At 37.5% G+C, this 23665-nt stretch overlaps 1 protein-coding gene across 14 annotated transcripts in view; it reads right to left on the bottom strand.

The window, feature by feature from the left end:
- The window catches only part of LOC106506183 (uncharacterized), a 777071-nt gene that overhangs the window by 579508 nt on the left and 173898 nt on the right, over window positions 1-23665 (bottom strand). For 2 of the 14 annotated variants that reach the window (XR_014830575.1, XR_014830561.1), the window contains one exon: window positions 6944-9005. The exons of 10 other annotated variants lie outside the window; for them this stretch is intronic. The gene's annotated coding sequence lies outside the window, so the exon portion shown is untranslated. Of the gene's footprint in view, window positions 1-1355; window positions 1810-2293; window positions 3183-5521; window positions 5591-6943; window positions 9006-23665 lie in introns of those variants that run through there. 2 more of the 14 variants (XR_014830565.1, XR_014830567.1) reach the window with 2 other exon arrangements.

Genomic DNA, 23665 nt, shown 5'->3' with positions numbered 1-23665 from the left:
AGTGAAAGCATTTGATGTTGGTGTCTCATTGACTGACTTTACTTAGCATGATAATTTCTATGTCCATCCATATTGCTAAAAATTCTGGTATTTTTTCCTTTTAATGGCTGAGTAATATTCCATTGTGTATATGTACCACTTCTTTTTGATCCACTCCTCTGTCAATGGACATTTAGGTTGTTTCCATGTCTTGGCTACTGAAAATAGTGCTGTGATGAACACTGGAGTACATGTGTCTTTGCAAGTCATGGTTTTCTCTGGATAGATGCCCAGAAGTGGGATCACTAGATCAAATGGTAGTTCTATGTTTAGTTTTCTGAGGCATCTCCATACTGTTTTCCACAGTGGTTTCACTGCTTTACAATCCCACCAACAGTGTGTAATAGGGTTTCTTTTTCTCCTCACCCTCTCCAGCACTCATTGTTTGTAGACTTTTTGATGATGGCCATTCTAACTGGTGTAAGGTAGTACCTCATAGTGGTTTTGATTAGCATTTCTCTAATGATGAGTGATGCTGAACATCTTTTCATGTGTTTTATGGCCATCTGTATGTCTTCTTCGGAGAACTGTCTGTTTAGATCTTCTGCCTATTTTTGGATGGGGTTGTTTGCTTTTTGGTATTGAGCTGCAGGAGGTGTTTATACATTTTGGAGATTAATCCCTTGTCAGTCGATTCATTTGCAAATATTTTCTCCCATTCTGTGGGTTGTCTTTTCATTTTGTTTAGGGTTTCCTTTGCTGTGCAGAAACTTTTAAGTTTAATTAGTTCCCATTTGTTTATTTTTGTTTTTACTGTCATTACTCTAAGAGGGAAGATGTTGCTGTCATTTATGTCAGAGAGTGTTTGGCCTATATTTTCCTCTAAGAGTTTTATAGTGTCTGGTCTGATATCTAGGTCTTTAATCCATTTGGAGTTTATTTTTGTGTATGGTGTTAGGGAGTGTTCTAATTTCATTCCTTTACATGTGGCTGTCCAGTAAATGGTAAATGGGATTGCTTCCCAAATTTCTCTTTCTTTCATTGTTAGTATATAGAAATGTTGTTGATTTATGTGTATTTATTTTGTATAGGATAACTTTTAAATAATGGAAATACGCAAGATCAGAAGAAAATTTTTGAAAAAGGAAAATGAATAATCTTTCAGATATCAAAATAAGCCATGAGACCATAATAATTTTAAATATTCCAATTTGAGAATTCCCTGGTAGTGCAGCGGTTGTCACTGCTGTGTCTCAGGTTGTTGCAGTAGCACAGGTTCAATCCCTGGCCCAGGACTTCTACATGCTGCATGTATGCAAGCCCCCCACCATGATATTCCAATTTGGGCAGAAGAATACAAAGTGAAACAGAAGAGAAAAGCCAAAAATGAATTTATATACAATATTAAAATTTTCTAAAGGTAGGACTGCAGCAAGTTAAGGATCTGGCATCATCACTACAGAGGCCTGAGTCACTGCTAGGGTGCAGGTTCAATCCACATGCTAGGGATGCAGGAACATCCACATGCCACGGATGCAGCCAAAATATTAAAAAATAATAAAGTAAAAAATAAAAATAAAATTTTCTGAAAGTAAATTAGTTGGGAAATTATTAGCCTCTTAAAAAGCAGAGTTGAAGCATCTTGAAAATAATGAAAGTGGATCTCTACCTCACTTAATAGACCAAAATAAATTCCAAAAGGAGCAAAAGATTAAGAAAAAATATGATTTTTTCAACCTTAACATAAGGAAGGCCTTCTCAAAAAAAAAAATAAAAAAAAACCCAGAAACATACTGAAAAATCTTGGATGCACACACACACTTTGCTTCCCTGAAAAACAACAAAAACAAGGATTTTAAAGACAAGCAAGCTTCCAAAAAGACAGATCTAATATACATATATAAATTCACTGTCTCCTGAAACAGAGTACCATAAACATGTATTTCTTTTTTAAAGATTTTATTTATACTTGATTTACAATGTTCTATCAATTTCTGCTGTACAGCAAAGTGACCTAGTCATACATACATATATAAATATGTATGTTCCATCATGTTCCATCACAAGTGACTAAATATAGTTTCTCCTGTGCTATACAGCAGAATCTCATTGCTTATCCACTCCAAATGCAATAGTTTGAATCTACTAACCCTAAACTCCCAGTCCATCCCACTCCCTCCCCCTCTCCCGTGGCAACAAGTCTGTTCTCCAAGTTCATGAGTTTATTTTCTATAGATAGGTTCATTTATGCTATATGTTAGATTCCACATATAAGTGATATTCTACAGTATTTGTCTTTCTCTTTTTCACTTACTTCACTTAGTATGAGAGTCTCTAGTTCCATCCATGTTGCTGCAAATGCAATTATTTTATTCTTTTTTTATGGCCATGTAGTATTCCATTGTGTATATATACCATATTCTCTTAATCCATTCATCCGTTGATGGACATTTAGGCTGTTTTCACATCTTGGCTATTGTGAATAGTGCTTCAGTGAACACAGAGTTGCATGTATCTTCTTCAAGGAAAGTTTTCTCCAGATATATGCCTAACAGTAGGTCATATGGTAGTTCTATATTTAGCTTTCTGAGGTACCTCCATACTGTTTTCCATAGTGATTGTACCAATTTACATTCCTACCAACATATATTTCAATGTATTTAATTTCACAAGCAAGAAGAGGGTGAGAGAGAATGAACAATTGCCAATGCACTTTTTCAGTCTAGAAAACAGAAGAATGAGAACTGAAGCAGAAAACAAACAAAATGCCAAAACAGAAAACAAAAAAAAAAAACAGTTGCTAGACTTGAAAGCTAAAAATTAAGGCAATGTTTTAAATGACAGGATCTCCAAAGTCTCAGGAATTAGTGGCATCAGGTACTTCCTACTGTGGAGGTGAAAGAGAGGGAACTAAAAAAAGGAGAACTGTTCTAAAAGTAGGCAAAAAGCAGCAGCAGATGCCCTCTCCACTTTGCCTCACCCTCACCCCAGCAGAGGGCTGGGAGTTTTCCTCTGCCTTGAACAGAGGGTCTCTAGTCACCATGTGTGCCTAGGATAGAGTGCTGAAAATGGAGATTCAAGGGATGAATTGTTACTGAAGGCTGATATCTCCTCGGCTTTCTTCTTTTTCCATAGCTCCTGGAATATGGGCAGCATGTCTTTATCCTGTAGGCAGGAGACTGGACTGATCTTCCCTGGGGAATCTGATCCGCAGAACAGAAAGGTCCTAAGAATGAATGTAACGGGCTCTGCAATAAAGCTGTCAAACCATATTTTCCTGTAGTGAGTTCTACCATCAATCAGTCCTACCCATTTAAAATTTCCTATAGCTTCCCCCCCATTCTTAAATATAGCATACAATCAAGGATTACAAAACAGTGGAAGAAGACTTTAATAGGAAAAAGAAATTCTGAAATAAAAGAACTGAAGAAAAATAAATTGGAAGCAATAGACCACAGCAGAAAATGTAAACAAAAACACACGACTGTGAATATTCTCAGAGATGAATACAACATCAAAAGCATAGGCAACAAAAGCAAAAATGTAAATGGGACTATATCAAACTCTGCTGCCTAGGAAAAAAAAAGCAATCTAACAGAGAAAAGACAACCTATGGAATGGGAGAAAAATTTTGCAAATCATATATCTGACAAGGGGTTGTTATCTTATTTATAAGGAACCCCTATAACTCAATAGTAAAAAATAAACAAAACCAAGGAGTTCCCATCGTGGCACAGTGGAAACAAATCCGACCAAGAACCATGAGGTTTCGGGTTCGATCCCTGGCCTCGCTCAGTGGGTTAAGGATCTGGTGTTTCAGTGAGCTGTGGTGCAGGTCACAGACGCGGCTCAGATCTGGTGTTTCTGTGGCTCTGGCATAGGCTGGCAAGCTGTAGCTCTGATTAGACCCCTAGTCTGGGAGCTTCCACATGCTGTGATTGCAGCCCTAAAAAGCAAGAAAAGAAAAAAAGAAATAACTCATTTAAAAAATGGGCAAATGGCCTGAAGAGACATTTTTTTCTAAAAAAATGACAAACTAGTGGTCAATAGGTATTTGAAAGGATGCTCAATTTCACTAATCATCAGGGAATTGCAGATCAAAACCACAGTGAGCTATCAGCTCACAACTGTCCAGGATGGCCATTACAAAAAAAATCAGAAAATAAAAGTGTTGGAGAGGATGTGGAGAAATCAGAATCCTTGTGCACTGCTGATAAGAATATAAAATGGTATGGCCATTATGGAAAACAATATGGAACTTTCCTAAAAAATTAAAAATAGAACTATCATGTGGTCTAGCAATCCTACTTCTGGGTATTTATTTAAAAGAATCAAAAACTGGATCTTGAAGAGATTTTTTTTTTTTTATTTCCAGTCAGTCATCTCTTCTATTTCTTTTTTTTTTTTTTTAATTTATTTTCCCACTGTACAGCAAGGGGGCCTGATGGGAGGGGGAGGGAGTGGGAGGGATCGGGAGCTTGGGCTTATCAGACACAACTTAGAATAGATTTACAAGGAGGTCCTGCTGAATAGCATTGAGAACTTTGTCTAGATACTCATGTTGAAGAGATATTTATATAACTAAGAGACAGACCATGGAAAAGGTTAATGAGAGTAATCTCCAGGGCCCTTCTTATTAACGAAACTGGTAAAATGGAATTTGGAGCACACTGATGTTTCCTAGACTGCTTTTTAACAAAACTTGAATATCCTAAGATAGGTAGATAAACAGCAAAGGCAGAAAGGAACTAAGACAAATGGTTAAGGCAGTATGATCCCCTAGTTTGTTATACCGATGAAATAAAAAATGACGTATTCAATGCTTTTACCAACCCTCATTTTGTTTTGCTCTCCTAACAACCTCTCTTCCTCAGAAGCAATGCTTCTTCTTCTTCCCTTTTTTTTTTTTTTTTTTTTTTGTCCTTTGTCTTTTTTAGGGCCGAACCCACAGCATATAGAGATTCCCAGGCTAGGTGTCTAATTGGAGCTGTTGCCGACGGCCTACCTCAGAGCCACAGCAATGCCAGATCTGAGCCACATCTGCAACCTACACCGCATCTAATGACAATGCTGGATCCTTAACCCACTGAGTGAGGCCAGGGATCAAACCTGCAACTTCATGGTTCCTAGTCGGATTGGTTTCTGCTGGGCCACAACGGGAACTCCAGCAATACTTCTTGATAAGAGTTGTGGTGAAAGAAGTGAGGCGGTTAAAGAAAAACTGTCACTAATGCTGCTGTTCTGCTCCACACAATATCTGAATTCAGAACATTCCAATTCAGGCCAAAATGTTGCATTTCTAATTCCCACTTTCCCTTAAACTGAAATGCATACCAAAATGGAAACGATATGAGGCCTTGATTAAAGAAGTCTTCATTGTTGCTGAGGCTGTCCCCATTTTGGTACCCAGGGATTCTACTATCTGGGGCAGTGTTCCACAATAAAAATCAGAATAAACTAAAGGTCCATCTTCTTTTGTTTGTGAAGCAAAAGAGTGACCGAGAAAGTGAAAATAGAGGGAAAAAGCAGTAGGATACATTACCTGCAGGCACATTCTTAAGGCATATCTTTCTTAAGAAAAAAATCCATGTGGATGTTGTGGATCTGGAAACTGACTCAAAATCAGAAGTGTGGAAAAAAAGAAAAGAAAAGGAAGAGTTCCCATTAGGGCTTAGCGGTTAACGAGCCCAATTAGCATCCATGAGGACTCAGGTTTAGTTCCTGGATTCAATCAGTGGGTTGAGGATCCAGCATTGCCATGAGCTATGGTATAGGTTGCAGACGCAGCTCAGATTCCAAGTGGCTGTGGCTGTGGCATAGGCCAGTGGCTAGAGCTCCAATTGGACCCCTAGCCTGGGAACCTCCATGTGCCAAGGATGCAGCCTTAAAATAAATAAATAAACCTTTTAAAAGAGAGATCTTCAAAAGTGGGCAAATCGGTTTTTTTAATTTATTTTAGAGTATCTAGAATTTAAAATCATGTTTACAAGGTGAACAGATAAGATAATAAAAGGAGTTTTTTTTGTTTGTTTGTTTGTTTGTTTTTTAAAGAAGACTAATATTTAGGAGTTCCTGTTGTGGCACAGTGGAAAAAACGAATCTGACTAGCATCCTTGAGGATGCAGGTTAGAGCCCTGGCCTTGCTCAGTAGGCTAAGGATCTGGCATTGCCATAAGCTCTGGTGTAGGTCACAGATGCGGCTTGGATCTGGCGTGGCTGTGACTGTGGTGTAAGCTAGCGGCTACAGTTCTGATTCGACCCCTAGCCTGGGAACCTCTGTATGCTGCAGGTGTGGCCCTAAAAAGACAAAAAAAGAAAAAGAAAACTAATATTTAATAACCTCCAAACTGTGTTTTTAAAACGAGATGTTGCACTGCAAGTGTCTTGCCTCTGAAACGTAACACTGGTCATTTCTCCAGAGTCACCAATGCCGCTACCTCTCTATTGCTATCCTCAAAGTGAAACCATGTCTCCAGTGAACAGTAGGGCTCCCATCCTCAAAAGTCAGCCCTGTATACCACAGAAAAAGTAATTGAATTCAATGCCAGTGTTATTTTTTGACCTGTGCATCTTCCACCATATGAAAACTGAAAATAATACTGTATCATCAAATTCTCCACTTTCTCACATAGTTCATATGGTCAAAGGGAATCAAATACCACATTGCTGAAACACCATCAATTCTCCTGTGGTTATTTTACAAATAAATTTCTTTTTCTCTACTTTTATATAGCATATAAAATTTTCATATAGTTGAAATGAACTGTGCAGGGAAAAAGGTAAATGCCAGCAGGCATCTAAATATTGTAGCATCTGTTATATTTTACACTCTGTAATCACAAATCTTATGAAGCTTCATTGCATCTGAGGCTGGATTCTTCACAAATTATTAAAGATTGATGGCTACAGTAATTGTCATTACACCTTTATTTTTATTATACTGAATTATACAAACTTTCTTCTATTTTTCTTTGTTGTAATGTCTTTTCTTTTTCTGGAAAACAATTTCCAATGTCTCCTTTGTATTTTCTTGTCAAAGTCTAAAATGAATATGACGGAAATTAACATTTTTAAATTAAGTCTTCAAAATCTGCAGGCTGTGTGTGTGTGCACATATTTGTGCGTGTGTATGCATACACTCAAGAGCAGCATTGCTAACCATTAAAAAGTTTCCTCTAGAGCACTTAGAAAAAAAGGCTTGGAACAGACATAGTAAAATGAATTACTTGGAAAGAATTTTAAAACTGAAGTGGAAAGTACCACCAACTCCCTGATTCCATTTTGCTGTTTGTCATGAAACATAAGCAGGACTAGTTTGAAATATTCAAAGGTTTCAAAGCTTCTGATAACATGCATATATCCACTCTGTGTCACCTATTCTCTTAAAGCCTGCATTCAGTACAAGGAACAGACCTCAGGTGCCACATAAAGATAGGCCACCTTGTAAGACTGATTTCATTTCTTCCATTCTTTAAGTTTTATGCCCTAGTGAATAACATTTTTCCCCCTCTTTTAATCAACTTCTTGGATTTTATTTTATTTACCTACTCTCAGGGCTAAGTTATTAAGTACCTAATATGAGTTCAGTACTATGTTAAGTGCTGTTATGGGAATGAACCCTTGTAAAACCCTGTCTTCACAGAAGAACGATACCTGACAGGTAAATTCTTTTGTAATTGACAAAAGAACCATATCTCATAAGTAAAATCATCTCTACTTTATAGACTAGGAAATGAAGGTTCAAAGAAAACCAAGAACTTTGCCCAACACTATTTAACCAGGCCTCCTACATTACTCTACACAAGGCCACTGTATATGGTCAGTACACACTATGTGTGTGTGTGTGTGTGTGTGTGTGTGTCTTTGTGTCTGTATGTCTGTGTGTGTACTGCACAACTTGGGGGAATGCCATGCACAGAACCTATTATGTGAATGGCGCCCCTTGAAGCTATCCAGTGCTACAGCCCTCTATGTCAAAATTTTAATTTCTTTTTACTGCACTGCATTTCCATCTCACTAACTCATTCATGCTAAAAAATAACAAGAGTAAACAGGAGTTTTTCATTGTGCTTCTTGGAAACACCACTAATATTTTTACACAATTATTTAAAATAATTTGATTTTTAAAGCAACAGCTCTCTCATTCTCTCATTCTTACAGAAAAGTAATTTATGATCATTTGTAAATAAGCTAAGTACAAGGTACACTATCATTATGGGCTGTCTTCATAAACTATATACCATGTAATTTTTTATTATCACTGCATGAACTAACTAGGGAGCCTGAAATGATCTTCTGATACTCAGAATTAATCATATATGTTGATATGCACGTTGACATCATTTGAGGTGAAAGTATGTCTCTTTAGCATTTTAATCTACTTATAAACTTCTGCATTTATTCAGAAGTGTACATTTCTAATTGATTATACAAATACTGCACTTTTCAAATAAAAGACATATTAAAATAGTGAACATCTGCAGAGACATGGTTAAATGAGCAAAGACAATTCAAAGGCATTTGTTGTCCTAATTTCTAGCAAGTTGACAGACAATGCCCCAAAACTCTCTATCAGATCCAGAATGAACTAATAAGCTAATCAGAGCATAACAAGTCTTTGCCTAATGACTTCATAAGAGAACTGTAAGTACGTTTAAACAGCACTCATGGGTATTTCTTGCTAATCAAACCTTTTCTGAGAAATATTGGTAAATATTGGTAAATCCATAGAGTATACTATGTTCACTAGTGATTAGGGCTCCAGGGCCAGTGAAATGAAGAGATGTATTAATTTCTCCTCAGAATGCAAACTCCCAGACAATAAAGTCCTCACTAAGTCTGCTTACAACTTCTTACTCTTAAGCTGTACCACTGAGGTTCCCATTTACCTAGTTATGAAGAGAGGTTGATCCTGCACAGTTTGGTCATGGTTTGGTTAGACTGTTGAAAGTTCTCTTCTCAGGAAAACCCTTTCCTTTAGTTCAAGACTTTGTAGAATGCCAAGTTTCTGAGGCAAATCTAGAAAACTGTAGGAAGAGAACAATTTGTTAACCAAAGCCATTATCTCACGCCTAAGGGAGCACATAAACCATAAAGCTGTCAGGATTAATGACAATTTGTAAATAGAAAATTACTCTCATAAATAAATATCAATGACCTAGAAATATAAAAAGGTTTTTGCAAACTGTTCCATTTGTGACTGCCTAAGCATGTGTTAAGGTACTTCAATTTTATTTTCTATGAGGGCACTTTATGTCTCTTCTGGGAATTATTAGCTATACCAATATAACATTCACATATGGAAAAGAAAGCTTTCTAGATCAAATGAACAATAATTGGTATGGTCAGTCTTTGTATAGGCAAAATCAGAATCACAGAAGAACAATACTACATAAATTGTGCCCGTTTCTCTAAACTAGCAAAAAAGAAAATCTTTAAAAGTATTTGAAAAATCTATCAAAATGTTCCACTTTCCCTCCACTTCCTTCCTTCTCTCTCTTTTTTTTTTTTTTTAGTTTTAAATTCAAGTTACAAACCAAGAAGAAATAAAAATATTTCCACTCCTTCACAATCATATAGAACCTGACTGTCTGGTCTATTATATTTTTATTATTCAATACACAAAATGGCAAAACATATTAAGATATTTTGCAATTAGTAAATTAGGTAATACTGCAGGTTTCAAATTTTTCCTTAATGTTTATTCTACCTTATTTGAGGGAAGAAAGAAAAAAGTATATTATATCATGTGAGTATATAAAAAAATCTCAAACTTCTCAACATAAAAATTTTCTTTAAAAGCTAGAAAAATCTCTTAGAAGTAGATTCAAGCAGTTGCATCCAAAGCTGCATCCACTTCACCCACAGGTATTTTGTTCAATGTGTCTCTTTAAAATTCTCTGAAATGATTCTAATTTTGTTACTTCTCAACGTTCTATCTTTGAATCGTCACAGAGTATTTTCATCTAAACCTTTTTGAGTGCAAATATTTAGAGAATAAATTCATTTTAAACCTATGGATATCAGTTTTCATGCTGAAAATCATCCAAAGCATGTCCAAGTTAATTCATTTTCCTATTCTTGGCACAAGGTGGGACAAAGGCACACTACCCATCTTTATGAGGAAACCTGGCTGATGGCCAATTTACAGAGTATATGCAACAAACAGCTAATACTGCCTTAGTGCTTCGTCTCTTTCCAAAGGATAGAAGAATCTTAAAAAAAAAAAAAATCCTAGAGACAAGACACTTTTTACAGAAGAAAGATATACCTCAGTAATGATAAAAAGTCATGTCAAAACCCTGCAACTTTGTTCCATCTAGTAAAACAACCTTATTCTTCTCCACAAACCAGAGGCCACATTGCTACAAACTCAGGAAGGGTGTTTTTAATGGATGTGATAAATGTTTTCCTCACTATTTATACTTCTCTCTTTCCCTTATCTGAAAAGACACCTAGAGAAGATCTGCTTAACCTACATACATACATAAATAAATATGAACATGTAGGTTTCAAGGAGAATGAGGCAATTTGTATGTACACGAAAGACAGACATCAAATCCAGCATGTCTCAAACTAACCTTCACTAAAATAACTCATCACATCCCCATCACCGCATCAACCTCCTGTTCTAAAGAAACTTCTCTAGCATTGGCATCACCATTTTATCAACCAGACAGTGAATTAAATGAGGAGCAGGTAGCATATTTATTGTATTCACCACTGTGATCCTGGCTCTTAGCACAGTGCCCATTGCTGATATTATCATGTAGATGAGCTTCAACAAAACACTGAATGGCAGACCAGTTTTCTCAATACCTAGAAACATATGTGACTCAGGTTTTAGAGGCAAGACTACTGTCCTTAATGCCTAAAAGTTTGGTTTCTTTTCAAAGTCTTTGCAGATGTGTGACCAAATGGGCAAATCACTTATTTTCAGTGGGCCTATAAATTGGGAGGTAGGAGGGTGAGAGGGGAATGGGCAACTGGATAGTTTATCAGGAGAAAGAATTCTTTAAAATATACTCTAAGACTTATTCTTTTCCTAGATCCCCTGTATCTAGACAATAAGATTTATATACTTTACCTTCAAGGTGTTCTTAAGATCCATTCTTTGTTCCTTGTTCCCACTACCACTCCCCTTAGAGCTGGCTATGCCAACTAACATCTGAATTAATAACCTGCAGTGGAGGGGTAAACTGGGAGTTTTGGATTAAAATACACACACTACTATATACAAAGTAGATAACCAACAAGTAAGGACCTACTTTATAGCAAAGGGAACTCTACTCAATATTTTGCAATAAGGAGTTCCCGTCATGGCTCAGCAGTTAACAAATAAGACTAGCATCCATGAGGACACAGGTTTGATCCCTGGCCTTGCTCAGTGGGTTAAGGATTCGGCATTGCCATGAGCTGTGGTGTAGGTTGCAGAAGCAGCTCAGGTCCTGAGTTGCTGTGGCTGTGGTGTAGGCTGGCGGCTAGAGCTCTGATTTGGCCCCTACTCTGGGAATCTCCATATGCTGCAGGTACAGTCCTAAAAAAGAAAAAAAAAAAAAAATCTTGTAATCAGCTATAAGAAAAAAGACATATATATATACACACACACACACGCACATATAAAACTGAATCACTTTGCTGTACACCTGAAAGCAACAAAACTCTGTAAGTCAACTATACTTCAGTGCTTTTTTTAGATGTGGGGAAAAAAAAAAAAAACACAATAGGTGTTTCTAACTTGAGTTTTTTGGTTCTCTTTTCCTTTCTCCACAGTGCAGCAGAACAATCTTCCTTAAACCTTATATACAATGGTTTTCCAACTTTACTGTGCACAAGAATGAGGCAGCTTGTTACAGAAATGCACTCTCGAGACACACCTCCACATACTCTGCTGTGGTGTGCCCTGAACCCTCCACTCTGCACCAGGTAGGCTGTAGACCACATGCTGACACACTTCCTCACTGCATCAATTTCCAAACTCTTGATTTTACAACTTGAGTAGTAACATATGCTGATGGAGACACCTTCAAAAATACAAATATTTATAATTGAAACATGTCTATGTACATACACATGGACATATTTCATTATTTTATTATTTAGTTGTGACTGATTCATCTCTTGTCCTCTTTGGTGCAGGGCCATCACAGGATTTAGGACCTATCACCCATAAATTTAAAAACTTACCCCAACTTGGAGTTCCTGTCGTGGCTCAATGATAACAAACCTGACTAGTATCCATGAGGACATGGGTTCAATCTCTGGTATTGCTCAGTGGGTTAAGGATCCGGCGTTGCCATGAGCTGTGGTATAGGTCGCAGACATGGCTTGGATCTGGTGTTGCTGTGGCTACGGTGTAGGCCAGCAGTTGCAGCTTCAATTCGACCTCTAGCCTGGGAACTTCCATATGCTGCCTGCACAGCCCTAGAAAGACAAGACAAAACAAAACAAAACAAAACAAAAATCCTTACCCCAAACTCACAACAGGAGGATGTCTTTAAATTGACTGTGTGTGGAGTGTTCACAGCTACTGCTCCACTGTGCTCCCATGGAGTACTGCTCACACCTTTATCAATGTATGGTAAGATAGTGTTTATACATGGTAATCCTCTTTAAAAACAACTTTGCGTTTCTGTATTCTCCATGTTCCTCTTTAAAAACAACTTTGCGTTTCTGTATTCTCCGTGTTCCTGCTGTGAGTACAGAGCAGATGTCAGGCTCTGTACTCACAGCCTCAGCAGAGGAATGTAATGAGAGGAAAGAAGTCTTATTGAATTTTCATTTAGAAGCCCCTGGGGTGGTAGAATTTGTTGCACAACACATCATCTTATCCAGTGGGAAAGAATAGGGTCTAGTCCCATCCACAACACTTGGGGAACCCAAGGCAGAGTAAAAATGGATGCCCTCATATCACATGTGGAAATACACAAACATTATAACTAAAACTATCAAACCATTCAACAAATACTTTATCCTTCTACTTTGAAAATTGACCTTTATGACAGCTGTGTGTGAAGTTATAATTTTTAAGTGATTGAATATTTGCAAAATATTAAAGATAATTATATAATTTTGTAAATATCTGGCTGCTCTATTCATGTGCCAGTGACATTTAGATCAATAATAAAATAAGGATACACATAAGTTATTAGATAATTTTTTCATAAAATTTATTTTTCTTGCCTTGAGTTTAATACAATCATTAACTGTTATTTTAAGATTTTTCACAAACCCTCTGTTCTGTTGACAGTAATTTAAAAGTGAAATGTAATTGTATTCAGTCAATAAAACTTGAATATATTTTCATAAAAACATAAATTTAATGGTTAAAAATGAAAAAATAAAATTATTTTTATTGAAAAATGGCCAAAAGACCTGAATAGACACCTCATCAAAGATATACAGATGACAAATAAGCATAAGAAAAGTTGTTCATCAGCACATGCTATTAGCTAATTGCAAATTAAAACGATGAGATACCGCTCCACACCTATTAAGATGATTGAAATCTGAAACACTGGCAACACCAAATGCTGGGGAGGATGTAGAGGATCAGGAACTCTCATTCACTTCTGGTGCTCACTTTGGAAGACATTTAGGTAGTTTCTTACAAAACCAAGCAACCTTTTACCATATATTCCAGCAGTTGTGCTCTTTGGTAATTTATCCAAGTAAAGAGAAAACTTATGCCCAGGCAAAAACCTGAACAAGAATGATTATAGCAGGTTTGTTGCCAAAACATGAAAGCAACCAACACGTCCTTCAGTAGGTGAATAAACTGCAGTACATTCAGATAATGGAATATTATTCATCTCTAAAAAATGAGCAATTGAGCCATAACAACATATGAAGGAATCTTAAGGCATATAACAAAGTGAAAGAAGCCATTCTAAAAAGTCTACATATTGTATGGTTTCAAATACATGACAGTCTGGAAAAGACAAAGCTTTGGAGAGAATAAAAAGGCCAGTGGTTGCCAAAGATTAGGGAGAAGAAAGGGATGACTATTTCTTGCTGAGGGAGCCATGTATCATTCTTGTTTTTTATGTCTCTTTAAGGACAAAATCAAAGGCAAAGTGGTGGTGGTGACAGTGACAGTGTTAGTTTTACACTCGCTTTCTTTCTAGATAGCAGAAACCAACTCAGATTTTGCATTCATCTTACCAACTAATTCCTGGGGCTTCTGTAAGCCAGGGAGCCTTGCTCCCTGACAGAAGGCAGGCTCAATATCCTGCATAGAGCATACCTCTAGTCTCCAGCCAGCTGCAAACATGACAACATATCCAAGAGGGCAAGGACCATTTCCAGGTGGGGAGGAGAGGAAATCCCCAGGTACAGCTCTGTAGCCAACAGCTTCAACTTTGTTCCTCTCTCATGTGAACTCTGCACAAGCTAAATCCAGGCACCTCCACCCTGAACTCCCTCCTTAGCTGAGAATTTTCATCTATGCTTGCTCTCAATGAGGGCTCTTTCCTCTGGAACTCATCTGTCAATATGGTTCTACACCTCTGTCTCCCCAAAGTTTATCAAAACCTTTGCTATACTTTGTCATTCCTTCCTTTTATTTTCAGCATTTTATTTTCAGCATTTCAGAGTGAGTTTCTCATTCTCTCTTGCCATTTTGAACAGAAATTGTACAGCGAGCTCTCGCTAATATTATTTTATTTAGCTCAGGAGACACTGCATTACATCCTCAAGATAAATTCTGTTTTCAGCTTTGTTTTACTGCCCATTAAAGTGCCTGACTATCGCATCATTCCCTCCAAAAGCCTCACCTTATTTTTAAACTTATCTCAGAAATCTGAGTAAAAATTGCAGACTGAGGTATCAAGAATGAGGCAAGGCTCAAGCCAGGATGTGACTTCATGATTGGGTAAGCTGAGGTTTGGGGTGAGTCTCTCTGCTTATTAACTATTAATCAAAAGAATTCATTATTTGTTTGGGAGAGGATACCAAATATGTGAGATTATCATAGTGTTAAAATGGGTACATAAAAAAATTAAGCTGCTAGTATAAGCTTTACCTATTAACATTATTAAATTTCCACAAAAATCATATCAACAAAGTATTATTTTCTTCACACTAGAAATGAGAAAGCTGAGCTGAAGATGCAAAATAACTCGTCCAAGGTCACACAGTTATTAATAACAGACTTAGGCAGAACTTGACTGTGCCAGCATGGCAGTGTAACTTTCTCATTTCATTACATGGCGCCCAACTATCTGAATGGCTGCCAGAACACACAGAGGAAGAACAGAAATAAAACATCCAGGACACAGTGGGAAAATGGAAGTCAGAGTGTGGGGGGGGAGAGGGGACAAGAGGTCTGTGAGAGAAACATCCCATAAAGAAATTTTTTTTTAATGTTTCAAAAAGAATCAAAACTCTTATGAGAAAATCAATTAGGGTCTAAAGGTATCACCACACAATAAAGCCGAAGAAGTGCTACAAAACACCTAGCACAGGAAATATCCTCTCACCAGAAAAATACAAAATAAACTGGCAACCACATATAAGGGGGAGAGAATCTTTATTTCATAAGGATAATAGCAGGTATAGCAGTTTCTTTTTTTTTTTTTTTTTTTTTTGTTGTTGTTGTTGTTGTTGCTATTTCTTGGGCCGCTCCTGCGGCATATGGAGGTTCCCAGGCTAGGGGTTGAATCGGAGCTGTAGCCACCGGCCTACGCCAGAGCCACAGCAATGCGGGATCCGAGCCGCGTCTGCAACCTACACCACAGCTCAGGGCAACGCCGGGTCGTTAACCCACTGAGCAAAGGCAGGGACCGAACCCGCCACCTCATGGTTCCTAGTCGGATTCGTTAACCACTGCGCCACGACGGGAACTCCAGGTATAGCAGTTTCAACACAACTGGTGCAGTTGCTTAAGGATGGATCCAAGGAAGCCACATCCTGTAGAATCCCAACTTTTTGGTTCTTTTAATTGAGAAAGATCTAAATATGACTGAGTCCCAAATATCTGCAACATTGTGGGTCAGGAATCATGGAGAAAGCTGAACCAGAGAATCTACCTTGCAGACATTTACCAGCTGAAGAAGAATTTAGGAAAATCAGTGCATACTTCAATGGTAAGCAAAATACAAATATACACAGCATTGTGTAATAATCTACAAAAGCTTGGATTGACTAGGGTCATTCTTGGTCATAGTTCACTTTCTCTCTCTTTCCCACATGAATGCTAATGTACTGATTTATAGTGGTTTCTTTAACTTTTAAAATATCAACATATATAAGACTAATAATATTTTCAATTCATCATGCTTTTATCATCAATATGTTAAAGATCATTTCCTATTCAATTGAATTCTTATTTTATTTTATTTTCCCTTTTATCACTCCTCTCCCTTTCCTATCTTTCCAACAATCCATTGTTTACTTAGACATATTGTGTCCTTGGAAATTGAAGAGTGTTGCTTTTAATTTGCTTAAACACTAGTGTTACACATAACATTTCTTGCCATTTTCATTCACTCCTGTTTGTGAAATCATTCCATGTCGTCCAGTGTGAATCTACCTCATGGTTGCTGACTGTGTTCCAGCATAGGCATATGCTTAATTTTACTTGGCCATTTTCTCAGGTTGCCAACCATTTCCTGCTAATACAAGCAATGACGCTGTGACAATCCTCCATCACACTCAGTCATTTTCATAAGCTGGGTGGCAGGGTTCAGGCACACTTATTTCACTAGGTACTGTCAGCCTCGCTCCAGTATTGCGACATTTTACCCTCCCACTAGCTGTCCATGTAGATAGATGCCTCTGCTACCAGACCCATCCTTACCTGCCTTCTAACTTCTGTTAATTTGGCGATTATAAAGCGGTATTTTATTGTTGCTTTAATTCTCATTTCTGTAATCAGTAGTGGGTTTGAGAATCAATTTACATACTTATTATACACTTATGTGAACTGTCCTTTCAAATACTATACTTATCTTCATAGATGTCACTTTCCTTGCTGAATAGCTTGCATTTTAAAAACTGTATTAAATATTAAACAGTTCTCACTGTTGTAAATTCCATATGCTAAAATTTATCAGAATATGTTTAACTGAGCATAAAAATTTTATTGTGATTATAGTAAAAAGTTCTAATTTTTGTTTGTGTTTGTTATTTTGTTTCTCTGCCTACACTTCTGCAGATTTCTAAAATAGATATGATTCCCTAGATTAAGACAGAATATGACATTCTCCTACATTCCCTTCAACTTCTTTTTCTTCTTTCTTTTTGCCTTTTTTTAGGGCTGCATATGGAAGTTCCCAGGCTAGGGGTCAAATCAGAGCTATATCTGCTGGCCTACACCATAGCCACAGCAATAGTAACATCAGAACCAAACCATGATCTTGCAACCTACATCACAGCTCTCAGCAATGCCAGATCCTTGACCCACTGAGCAAGGCCAGGGATCAAACTGGCATCTTCATGGATACTAGTTGGGTTTATTGCTGCTGCACCCCAATGGGAACTCCCATTTTTCCTCTTTTTCTAACACCCAAACTTGTTAAATATCTATTTTACCAAACAAGGACAATTAAAAATTCTACTTCATCACTGACTGTCACCACTGCATAAAATAAATAGATATTTTAACACCAAATTACAAGGAGATAATTTCACAATATTACAATTGAATAAATTTAGTACCCTGAAAGACTTCCTACCTGTCTGATTTTTTTTTTTTTTTTTCATTTCACAGCACACTAGTTCACGAGCCAAGAGTCAAGACCTATTGAATTAGAACATTCCCATCTTTAATCTTTAAGTCTTAAAGAGACTTGGGTGAAGGAAGAACCTGCCTGAAAATGAATGGAAACCTAACAACTTTAGGAAAGCTCCTCTCTGGTGCCCTCTGTACCTTTTGAGGTTGGCTCAGAGCAAGGCCCTGGCAACTGCTTATGTGCTCTTTGACACTACAAACTAGGTTTGTCTCCTGTAGAGTTTCATACAGGTGAAATCACACTCTATACACTCTGTAGTTCCTGGCTTCTTCTGCACAGGATTATTTTTGAGAGTCGTCCACATTGGTGTATGGATCAGTAGTTGAATGAATATACCATAGCAATTATCAACTCACGTGTTGACTAGCATTCAGAGTTCTTTCAATCTGCGGCTTCAACAAATAAAGCTGGTATGTGTACAAGCCTTTGGTATTCATTCTCCTTGGATAAATGCCTCAAAGTAGGCTTTCTGGGTTACATGGTAAGGGTCTATTTTACCTCTTCAGAATCTGCCAGTTTTGCAAAGTGGTTGTACCATTTTAAATCCCAACCAGTGATGCATCCATGGCCCAGCTGCTGGACATTCTTTCTTTATTATTGAAATATAATTGATTTATAGTGTTATGCTAATTTTGGAATGTTCTTAAGAGTGCTTAAGATTGCAAATATTTTTAACTTTAGCCTTTTAGTGGCTACTTCATTATGGTTTTAACTTGCATTTTCCTAAGGACCAATCATGTGGAACCTATTTTCACATTCGTATTGGCTATTTGTGTCTTTTGGAAAGTTTTTGTTCAGATATTTTGACCAAGTGTTATTAACTTTGTCTTGTGATTTAGTTTTAAAAGTTCTTTTGGTTACAAATCTTTCTCTTTTACATGTATGCATGGAGAATTTTTTTTTTTTCCAATCAGTGACGACTTTTCAAATTCTTAATTTTGTCTCTGGAAGAAAAGACATTTTACATTTTGATGAAGTCCAATTTTTACATTTTGATTTAAGTCCAATTTTTTTAGAGATTAAGTTTTTTAAAATTATAATTGATATACAGTATTATGCTTGTTTCAGATCTAAAATATAGTGATTCAATATTTTTATACATTATGAAATGATCACCACAATAAGTCTACTTACTACAATATTATTGACTGTATCCCTATGCTATAAAGATGGATGTGTTAGGGCACCCATTTGGAGTATCATGTAGAACTCCCTTATATGGCCACTCCTAGCTGCAAGAGAGGTGAATATTCTATGCTGCCAAAATCTATAATATATAAAAATTGCTTCCTGACAAGAGGGAGGAAAGGAATAAATTTAGCCAGCCAAAATCCATGCCACAAGTACTTCCTCCAAATGTCTCACTATAATGTGCCTAGATTTGTTTTTTTCTTGGTGTCTCAATGAGCCCCTTCAATAAGTTCTTTAGATGATTTAAGGAAAAGTTCAGGGCCAAAACGAGAGAGCTCTCCCACCCCCAGCCTATCTCCTCTCTATGGTGTCTGCCTTTCTCCTATTCTAAGTTAAGCATTTCCTCTACATCGACTGAAATAAGTTGAATATTGCAAAAGTTAATGGCCACCCAGGACATTAGAAAGTGAACTAGTATTAGGAAATAGGGTCTTTGCAGAGAAATCTAGCTTAATTAGTAAGTTATTAGGAAGTCATATTGGATAGGATGGGCCCTAATCCAATGACTAGTGTTCTAATAAAAGAGGAAAAAAACAGAGCCACATAGGGTCACAAGGAGACATGGGGAAGAAGGCTACTGGAAGACAAAGGCAGAGATTGAAGCAATGCAGCTTTAAGCCAAAACAAAAACAAAAACAAAACAAACAAAAACCCACCAAGGATGCTGGGCACTATCAAACTAGAAAGAAGTAAGGAAGAATTCTTCAGTGGGAGCATGGTCCCACCAATACCAGTTTCCAGAACCATGAGAGAATGAATTTCTATTGTTTTAAGCCACCAAGTTTATAGAAATTTGTTATGGCAGCCCTAGGAAACTAATACAAGGACCTAGCCACATTTGTTGTTGTTGTTGTTAAAGTCTAAAATTCTTCAACATTTTAAGTATTTCTAGAATTAGATTTGGAAAAGGTAACCAGAAATGTGTATTGACTGAATATACTATCTTCCACCCTGGTACACCAGTTAGCTGCAAGCTACTAAACCTTTCTTAGTTTTCACATATTAACATGAAGCATTAGAATAGAGGTTTCAAAACACTGCTAACAACACAAATCCCTTTTCCATCATTCTGCACTGTAATTCTCAGCATGTGGCTTTTGTCACTATGCCTACAGAATGTCTGCTCTACCTCTAGGCAAAAGCTGAATTTCAAGTAGTAAGAGGTGTGAAGTGCAAAACACAAAAGGAATATGTTAGGTGAATTAATCTATGTGGAAAATAGTTGTTTTCCCAGACATTCTAACTAGTATACTTCCACTTACAGCACATTCGGGACAACGTGCTATGTGGCCACTCCTAGCTACAAGTGAGCCTGGGGAATTATATATTATTAACCTGGCATATTTACTTCTTCTAATAAAACAGAAAAGGAGAAGAGATATTAAAGAAGCAAGTAACATTGTCTGCCACAGATGAAAAACTTGACAAAACTTCATTTTGGTGAGAAACCTTCCCTAGATAAATGAGTTAATTTGCAGAAGCACTGCAAATACAAAACCAAATTTTCAGGATCTGCCTATATAACAAACTCCTTAATGGGAAGCACAGGAAAGAGCCGAGGCATTAGTGTGTGACTCTCCTGGCTCCAATCCTCACGTCTCCACTCTCTACTGGACATATTGGTCTCTTTCCTTATCCTAGTTTCATTATCTATAAAAATGGTGCCTAAGCCACCTCTTGATACTGTGATATTTGTATAAGCATCTGCTACAGTAGTTTCTTTTTCTTCCACCTAATCAAAATCCTACTGAAATAAAAAATTATCTATTTACTGAAGCCTTCCCCTTATCATTCCAGTCTTCACTGTCTTCTTCTGAGAAGTAAGGTATTCCAGAAAACATTTTTATCAAACCAAAATATGTTACAACTTGAAAATATCTTATAAATTTGTTAGGCCCTACATATTTTAGTAACACGCATGGTCACTGAATTAAGTCAAAGAGAGAGTAGAAATGGAACCCAATTATGAATTCAGTCCAAGACACTTTGCATAATTCAAAACTAAATCACATTCTTCTTCTTTAAAGCCTGCTGCTTCTTCTCATTTGTGTTGTCTCCACAACTAAGGTATAAATTCACCAGGGCACGATTCATTCATTTGTTCACTCACCAATTTATCCATCAATTAGTATTGATCATGTACATAAATCAGGCACTATCCTGGATTCTGGGTATACCAAGATGAAGAACAAATGGAGCAGCTATCACATTTTATACATACCCAATTATAGCACTACTTACATACTGAGCATGTAATTACTCAATAAATTTACTTGTTTGATTGACTGACCTCCAGAAACAATTGTATCTAGCAAAAAACTGAATAAGCAATGATTTATATTTGGGTTTCAGGGAGAAGGGATTAAGACGGCAGAATAGAAGGACTGGAGCTCAACTTCTCTCCTAAAAACAACAAAATTACAACCAAATGCTGAACAACCTTCAATCAAAAGGACTGGAAACTTTCAAAAAGATATCCTACTCCAGAAGACAAAGAGGAGGCCACATCAAGAGGCAGGAAGGGCAATTACATAATACAAGCAACTCCATACCTCCTGGGTGGGAAGCCAACAGACTGGAAAGCAACTGTATCACAGAGATTCTCCTACAGGAGTGAGAGTTCTGAGCCCCACATCAAGTCCCCATGCCTGGGGATCTGGCATTGGAAGAAAGAGCCCCCGGACCATCTGGCATTGAAGGCCAGTGGGGCTTGGGTGCAGGAGTTCCACGGCACTGGGAGAAACAGAGACCCCATTCTTGAAAGGCACACACAAACTTTCATGTGCATCGGGTCCCAGGGCAAGGCAAAGACCCCATAGGAATCTGGGTTGGACCTGACTGCAGTTCTTAGAGGATCTCCTGGGAAAACAGGGGCTGACTGTGGCTTGTTTTGGAGGAAGGACATTGGAGGCAAAGATCTCAGGAATATTCATCAGCATACATTTCTCTGGAGGTGGCCATTTTGGGAAAGTCTGGCCCCACCCACCAGTGCTGAGAAGCCCCAGGCCAAACAGCAATCCAGGTGGGATCACAGTCCTGCCCATCAGTAAACAGGCTGCCCAAAGATGCCCCAGCACACAGCCACCTCTAATCTCACCCAAAGCCCCACCACCAGAAAGACAGGAATCAGCCCCACCTACCAGTGGGCAGGCACCAGTCCCTTCCCATCAGGAAGCTTACAGCAAATCCCCATACCAACTTCAGCCACAAGGGGGGCAGACACCAGATGCAAGAGAGGCTACAACTCTATTGTCTGAAAAAAGGACACCACACCAAAAACCTATAAAAATGAAAAGACAGAGAACTATAACTCAGATAAGGAAGACAGAAAAAAACCCAGAAAAATAGCTAAGTGCAGGAGATTATCAACCTCCAGGAAAAAGACTTTAGACTGTTGATGCTAAAGATGATGTAAGACATTGGAAATAAACTGGAGGCAAAGACATATAATTTGGGTTTCAAAGTGGAAAAACAATCAGTCCCTTCCTCCAATGTCTAGTCTTTTTTCCCTGAATCATGCTACTTTACCTTTTTTTTTTTTTTTTTAATTTTCAGGCTAAGTTGTCTCCTAAGAAACATCTCTAAGATTTAAGCAAATAACCATGACTTGTACTTCTCAATCTATTTGCAAGACATGTTCAAACATCTGAATCCCAGAAATGTGTATAAGTTGGGCTGAAGCTTGAGATCCTTGATAAATAAGAAAAACAGAAAAGGTACTTTAAAATGGCAAGAATATGTAAAAGGGGTTCCATACCTCATATCATATAAGAAATGTGCTGGAAGTGATTAATATTTTTCACTAAAAACTATTATAACCAATAACGCTCCCAGGCACACTGACTTTTCATTTTATTTATTTTAAAGGAATTAATTTAGGTTAAATGAATCTCTAGAAAATTGACTTGGTAGATTGCAAGAAGCTCCTTCATTGAAAGGATCCCCATTAAATTCCTGATATATGGGAAATTGAAGTAGCAGAGAAAATCTGGTATTTGTGTCCTGCAAAAGTGAAAAGTATCTGGTAAGAAATCCTGTACTTCGTAAGATCAAGATAATCTTATCCTCATTGCACTTGACAGCAGAACAATCTGCTAAATCCTGAGAACTATAAAACCAATTTTTTTTTTTTTTTAATCTGGAAGGAAGAAAAGAGAGACAGAATGGTACGGCAGAAAGAGCTCAGATTGAAAATATGTAGGCACACATGTATACCCATTGTGTGGTATCTTCAGAGACTGTCTGGTTTCTGGTTCTACCATCTGATACTTAATCTCTTCACCCGTAAAGTGTGGTGTGTGGCTCATCACAGAAGCTCAGTAACTGATAGCTACTACTGCTGTCACCATCATCGTCACCAACATCACCATCATCTACCACCAGTGAAGAAGATGCAAGAGTATAAAGCAGAGCTATTGAGAATAGTGGCTCCATAATCAAAAATTATCTCACACATCTCTGTAAGACTGTGTCCCACTGACCTTAGAAAACTTGCCAAAGCTGGTAATACCCTTCTTCCAAATTCTACCCCTACCCTTACTTAAGGCAGGTGTTGGCTACTCAAGGACCTCAGCCTACAGCATGGATATTTCTCTTTCCGTTTTGGTCCTCTCCTCTTCACACCTCTCCCCTCACTTCCTCCTACTATTTTTATTTGTCTCTCTTTAGGTTTCTTTCTTCTTTCCTACAGCATTTAACCCAGGTTAGAAATGCCAACTGAATCACAGCCAAGAGAGTAGATTCCCTTCTCTGAAGTGATCATT

This window comes from Sus scrofa, chromosome 15 (genome assembly GCF_054392235.1).
Source record: "Sus scrofa isolate SSC_HxYL_T2T_F1_AM1 chromosome 15, Sscrofa_HxYL_maternal_Yorkshire_Landrace_v2.0, whole genome shotgun sequence".
In the NCBI taxonomy this organism is placed as follows: Eukaryota; Metazoa; Chordata; class Mammalia; order Artiodactyla; family Suidae; genus Sus; species Sus scrofa.
The sequence above is the reverse complement of the archived record's forward strand: the minus strand, read 5'-3'. Positions and strand labels throughout refer to the sequence as shown.